Source organism: Lactuca sativa, chromosome 9 (assembly GCF_002870075.4).
Source record: "Lactuca sativa cultivar Salinas chromosome 9, Lsat_Salinas_v11, whole genome shotgun sequence".
In the NCBI taxonomy this organism is placed as follows: Eukaryota; Viridiplantae; Streptophyta; class Magnoliopsida; order Asterales; family Asteraceae; genus Lactuca; species Lactuca sativa.
The window spans coordinates 138,651,012-138,658,351 of NC_056631.2; the positions used below are offsets into that span (position 1 = coordinate 138,651,012).

The window sequence follows — 7,340 nt, forward strand, 5'->3', positions numbered from 1 at the left end:
ATAAATAATTAAATATATTTTTTAAACATTATATATATATATATATATATATATATATATATATATATATATATATAATCGGATTGGCGGGTTGACCCGCGAACCCAAACAGATAACCCAACCCAACCCATGAAATAAATGGGTTGGCGGGTCAAAAATCTCAACCCAAGCCCGTTTATTTTCGTGTTGGGTCAGTGTCGGGTTACGGATTGAGTTGAGGATTGCCACCCCTAACTCATTTCAATGGAAGACATGTATCCGGGGACATGGTAGTCAATCATAACCGTTTCCATATGTTTTTAATTTATGGAAAAAGAAATAAAATTAATAAAACTCGATTTCTTTATATATTGTAGGGCTAATGTCATAAAAGGTGTGAAGTTTTCAAAAATTGATTGGTTTTACCATTTGATGCCTTTTAGGTTTAATAATACCCAAGGTTTTGTTTACTTTGTCCACATATATTATATATGTTTGGGGGACCAAAATAACTGTGTTGATATCAATTTAAATCTATACCAATTATAGTTATGGACTTAGAAAACACCGAACCATCCACTCCAAATTTGCTTGTTCACCACCTTCGCCACACCTACTCCTCCACAATCGAAAGCCACATGCTCAGCCTTCTTCTCCGACGAAATGTTGTGGCGACCTCCTGAATACCTTCCACATATTTACATCTCCTCTTCCCGAACCTTCTCCCTCATCCACTCCTCCGTCCTTAACGGACGCCATGAATCGTTGCTCTGTACCACAATCCGGTTTCACGAACACAAGATCTAGTTTCACCGGATCTGAACCGGAATTCCATCGGATTTGCTTTCCCAATCAGGTTCCATCAGATCTGAAGCCGACATCAACCGGATTTGCTTTCCCAATCTGGTTTCAGCAGTTATCGCCACTGACTCCATGGAACCTATAATAATCGGTATCATGTTTACGTTTGTTTTCTTGAGATTTGCTTCAAATTTTCTTCATACAATGACGATGTTGTTATAATGACAGGTATAGGTGGATTTGTTTAGAAAATCGAATATAGGTTGTTGCTTGAGTTGGTGAGAATTCGAGTTAAGATAGGTGATAATGGAGGATTGCAAAAAGTGTGAAATTTCTGGTAGAAGAAATAAGAATACGATGAATTTGATTTACTTTTTGCTCAGGCTGTACAACCACAAAGGTTACTGTAAAGGTATCTTCATATATACTATTTTATTTAAATTAAATTCCACACTTACCCCTATTATTACAACTTTTAGAAGTTAGTTATGCACATTACCAGAGGTGCATAAAAACAGGACGGTGTTACAATCAACAAGTTTTCAAAAGTAAAAAAAAAAAAATTGCCAAAAATAATATTCTTTTTTCTTAAACATTAATTTAGCTTTAGTTTAAACAAATAAATAAAAATACAACTCTATCACTAACTCTATCACTGTACAAGTCTTTTAATACATTTAATGTTTATGTAAAAAACTAAAAATGTGGTTTTTTTTGTGTACTTATTTCAAACGTAAGTTTTGGTCTATTTTAATATATAAAGAACTTAACTTCTTATAATTTCATATTTAGATCTAAATAATGTATGATGTAAATTTAAACGGACCAAAAATAAAAATATTGATATATCAATTTTTATTTTGAATAAAGATTGTATACACGCTTTTCTATAGTAACATATTTATATAATAAAAAAATAGATTTTTTTATTAGTATCCTTATATTTTGTAAATTATATAAATACATATAATTATTAAATACACAAGGCCAACTAGTAAATCGAAAATGAGAAAACAAATAAGTCTATATAAATCATATGTGATTTGATACATATAATAACATATGATTAAATACACAAAAAAAAACTATTAAATCAAGAAAGCGAAAACAAATCTTGTGTGTATAAATCGTATGTGATTAAATACATATAATCATATGTGATTAAATACACGATACCAACTATTGAATAAAAAACACAAAAATAATTATTGGCCGAATAAATAATATGTGATTAAATAAATATAATCACATGTGATTATATGTATCTAACATGATTTATATGAACAAGATTCATTTCGCATTTCCGATTCAATAGTTTTTCTCTTTTATTTAATTACATGTAAGTATATGTATTTAATCACATATGACTTATGGGAAAAATATTTTAAAGAACATGTGAGTATATCTATTTAATTACATGTGAGTATATGTGAGTATGGTTTTTGTCCACATAAATCACATATGATTAAATACTTATAATTAAATGTGATTATATACACGAAAACAACTATTAAACTCGGAAAAAAACCAATCTTGCCCATATAAGTCATATGTGATTAGATACATATAAAATGTGATTATATACACGAAAACAAATATTGAATTAAGAACACAGAAACAAAATGTTTCGACATAAATCGTATGTGATTAGATACATATAATTACATGTGATTACATGTATCTTATCACATATGATTTATATGGAACAAATTTGTTCACATTTTCAATTCAATAAATTTTCTCATGTATTTAATCACATGTAAATATATGTATTCAATCCCATGTGGTTTATATTGAGAAGATTCGTTTTCGCATTCTCAATTTAATAAGTGTTCTTTTTCCACATTAATCATATGTGATTAAATACATATAATCACATGTGATTATATATATGAGAGCAATTGTTGAATCAAACACTCGAAAAGAAATCTTTTCACATATATCATATGTGATTAGATATATATAATCACATGTGATTAAATATAAGAGAATAACTAATGAATTGACAACGCGAAAATGCATATTGTTCACATAAATCATATGTGATTAAAACATAGAATCACATGTGATTATCTATGTCTAATCACATGTGATTTACATGGATAAAATACATTTTTGTTATTCTTGTGTATTTAATCATATGTGATTATATGTATCTAATCACGTATAATTTATTTAGACAAAAATCAATCTTATCCATATAAATCATATGTATACATATAATCACATGTGGTTGTGGTGGGGGTCTTCGACAAAGTTCACGAAAATAAATACTTTCCACATAAATCATATGTGATTAAATACATTAATTACATGTGATTATATGTATCTAATCACATATATTTATACAGATAATATTCATTTTCACGTTCTTGATTCAATAGTTTTTTTAGTAACTTTAATCACATGCGATTAAGTACACGAGAACAACTATTGAATCAAGAACACAAAAATGAATATTGTCCACATAGATCATATGCGATTAGATACATATAATAACATGTGATTATGTGTATCTAATCACATATGATTTATATGGCTAAGATTCATTTCCGTGTTCACGATTCAATAATTTTTTTTTCACTTTAATCATATGTTATTAAATACATTTAATCGGATGTGATTATATGTTTCTAATCACATATGATTTTATTTGGAAAAAACGAATATTGTCTGTAAAAATCATATGTGATTATATACATACGATCACATGTGATTATATACACGATAACAAATATTGAACAAAGAATACGAAAACAAATCTTTATCCATATTAATCATATGTGATTAAATATATCTAATCATGTGTGATTATATGAATCTAATCACATATGATTTATGTGGACACAGTTCATTTTTGCTTTGTCGATTCAATAGTTGTTCTCATTTATTTTATCACATGTGATTATATGTATAATCGTATGTGATTAAGTACATGAGCACAACTATTAAACCGAGAAGACAAAAAAGAATCTTGTGCACCTCAAATCATATGTGATTATATACATATAATCACATGTGATTATATGTATCTAATCACATATGATTAATGTGGACAAGATTCGTTATCATGTTGTCGATTTCAATTATTGTTTTTCTCAACTTTAATCATATGTGATTAAATATATCTAATCACATGTGATTATATGTATATAATCACATATGATTTATATGGACAAAAAAGAATATTGTCCATATAAATCATATGTGATTCGATACATATAATCACATTTGATTGTATACACGAGAACAAATATTGAATCATATATGATTAATTACATATAATCATATATTAATAAATACATGAGAAAATTTATTAAATAGAAAATACGAAAATGAATCTTGTCCATATAAATCATTTGTGATTAGGTACATATAATCATATATGATTAAGTACACAAGCGCATATATATAATTGAGCCTGTAAATTTTGTCCACATAAATTATATGTGATTATATACATATAATCATATGTGATTATATGTATCTAATTGTGTGGTTGGTAAGTGGTAGGTGGTGGTGTTGGTTATGTGTAGGTGGTGGCAGTGGTGGTGGTGGCGTATAGTGATGTTTGGTGGTGGTAGTGGATGGTGGTGGTTGGTGGTGACGAGTGGTGGTTTTTGTAAGTGGAGCTGAAGGTGGTGTTGGTGGGTGGTGATGGTAGTGGCGAGTGGTGGTTGGTGGTAGTTGTGGTGGGTAGTGGTGGTGACGACTGGTAGTGGTGGGTGGTGGGTAGTGATGGGTGGTGGTGGCGGTTGGTGGTGGTGGGTGATGGGTGGTGGTGGTGATGATGGGTGGTAGGTAGTGGTTGTGGGTGGTTGTGATGGGTGGTGGAGGTGGGGGATGTTGGCGGGTGGTGGTGGTTGGGTGGTGATGGCAGTGGGTGGTGATGGTGGTGATGAGTAGTGGTTGGTGGTGGCGAGTGGTGGTGGATGGTGGGTGATGATGACTGGTGGGTGGTGGGTGGTGGTGTATAGTGATTGGTGGTGGTGGCGGGTGGTGGTGATAGGCGGTAGGTAGTGGTGATGGGTGGTGGTTGCGGTTGGTGGAGGCAGGTGGTGGTGATAGTGGTGGCCGGTGGTGGTTGATGGTGGTGGTGGGTGGTGGGTGGAGGGTGGTGGGTAGTGGTTGGTGGTTGGTAGTGGTGGGTGGTGATGGGTGGTGGTGGTGGTGATGGGTGGTTGGTAATGGTTGTCGGTGGTGGTGGCGAGTGGTGGTTGGTGGTGATGGTGGCGGGTGGTGGTGGGTGGAGGTTAGTGATGGGTGGTAGGTAGTGGTGATGGGTGGTGGTGGCGGGTGGTGGTGATGGGTGGTGGTGGCGGGTGGTGGTGGCAGGTGGTGGTGGTGGTGGGTGGTGATGGTGGTGCTGGTGGTGGTTGGTGGTGATTAGTGGTTGTGGTGGTGGGTAGTAGTGGTGGTGGCGGTGGGTGGTGAGTGCTGGGTGGTGGTGATGAGTGGTAGGTTGTGGTGGTGGGTGGTGTTGGTTGGGTGGTGAGTAGTGTTAGTTAGTGAGTTTTTAATTGTTTGTAACTAATTTTTGATTTATATGGATAGTATTTTATAATTTTAAATAAGAAAATTGTGTGGTCCAAATTTGTTCTCAAATGTTCTCGCGATAAGAAATGTTCTCAATTGAACGCTCCCCCCCCTCTCTCTCTCTCTCTATATATATATATATATATATATATATATATATATATATATATATATATATATATATCACATACAAGAAGGAATAAACTGTTGGATTAGGTGTCTAAGCCCATATCTATAATTGCTATAGACTTGAATTGATAGCAACACAGTCCTTTTGGTTGCCCCCAAACCTAGCAATTGGACATAATGGTTTTTAGCGAGAGAGGTTGATTTATTATTAGATTAATAAATTGAAATAAATAGTTTATTACTATATTATGTGAATAATATATTAATTAGAAATAATATTATTTAATTAATAATTAATCAAAAATTATTTAGAATTAATTTCGGGATTAATGGAATTAATTAAAAGTACAGGGACTAAAGTGCTATTATTAAATAGTTGAACAAAAGGCTCCAGAACCTTCCACCACGGTGGTGGACGGTTTTAGAGGTCCTTTTGGAGCTCTAGAATTATCCTTAGAGTATAACTAATAAGTTGGATAAATACCAAAAATAAGATAATGTTCTTTTATTGGTTTGGGGCTTATCTTGGATTTCCATTTTGCAATATATAAAAACCCCAAGACCTTCATATTTTCGGTACTAAACCCTTAGAGAGCATAGGCCAAAAATTCTCTCCTCCCTCCTCTTTCCTCAACGTCCTGCTTGCTAGCTTGGGTGTGAACCACTAGAGGCACGACATTTGTGGTGCTTGCTTCCAAATGATCAAAAGGTATGTTCTCTTTCTTTCTAAATTTCGAAAATACATAGGTATCCTTAGAGTTCTTATTTGATGTTTATAGTTATAAATTCAGTTAGAGAAAACATAGATCTTTATTAGGGTTGCATGCACACTTAAGAGTTTATTTGTTTTGAATAAAACCCATCAGTGGTATCAGAGACTTGACTTGTTTTCTGTTAAATTGTTATAATAGATGAATCGATCAAATTAGAGTTTATGAAAATTAAACCCCCTCGGACAAGGGGTTCGAAATTAGGGTTTCTTAGGCCTAAGTTTCGAAATTTTGGTAAGGGTTGAAACCCTTTCCTTGCTCTCCAAGTTTTCGATTTGGAGATGGGTTCCTGTGGCAACCCGATATTTCAACTCTTTGTAATGACCTAGAAGGTCAAGTATTGTAACCACTTTTGAGTTAATAAAATTAACTTTCATAATAAAATGTCCAAATAGTTCTATTTAAATTCCTTCTATATTTAAATATCTTTAAACCATGAACGTACGTAAAAAGAACGCCCAAATCCGACTTCGTATATTGAAGTTATGATTTTTCCAAGTTCAGCTTAGCAACAGACAACTAAAAACTCGAATCGGAGATCGAGTGACTTTTGGCCGGAATGACCTAAACGAGAATCGAAGGTCTCGACAATGGTATTTCAGCGGTGAAAAGTCTGGCAAAAACCGACGTCAGAGAAAGAAGTTATGAATTTTTTAAAGAAATTCCTTAAACACGATGAGTTATAAAATAAATAATAAAAATAATTTCGGAATTTGCCAACGAAGTCTAAACGAAAGTTGTAGAGCGTAGTCTCACCTACGCGTGGATATAAAGACCATCGAAAACGGAGTTCGTATGAAGAAGATATGAATTTTTGAAGTTTATTAAATAAATTATATATTTATTTAATTCAAAATTCAAGCATTATCCGAAGAGGAGTCAGCGTCCTCATCCGAGGTACGCGCTGCGTACTCCTGTACGCCCTGCGTACCCGAGGGACTTGGCCTCGGATCGTCCATGTCGCCCTATGCGAGGCTACCGACCCGTCCGACCCGCCCGTCCGACCGACCCGTCCGACCCGCCGTCCCATCCGACCCGACAGACTGATCCGTCCCATCCGAAGCCGAGGCAGTCGAGGCTTCGGTCATGCATGACGTACGCGTACGCGCTGCGTACGAGCGTACG

At 34.2% G+C, this 7,340-nt stretch overlaps 1 long non-coding RNA gene across 1 annotated transcript; it reads left to right on the forward strand.

Annotated features, from left to right (window-relative positions):
* The first annotated feature begins 398 nt into the window (after positions 1-398).
* On the forward strand, positions 399-5,385 carry LOC111912515 (uncharacterized). Its single transcript, XR_002857185.3, has 2 exons — positions 399-931; positions 1,009-5,385. It is a non-coding gene; the product is annotated as an uncharacterized LOC111912515 (long non-coding RNA).
* Positions 5,386-7,340: the final 1,955 nt, after the last annotated feature.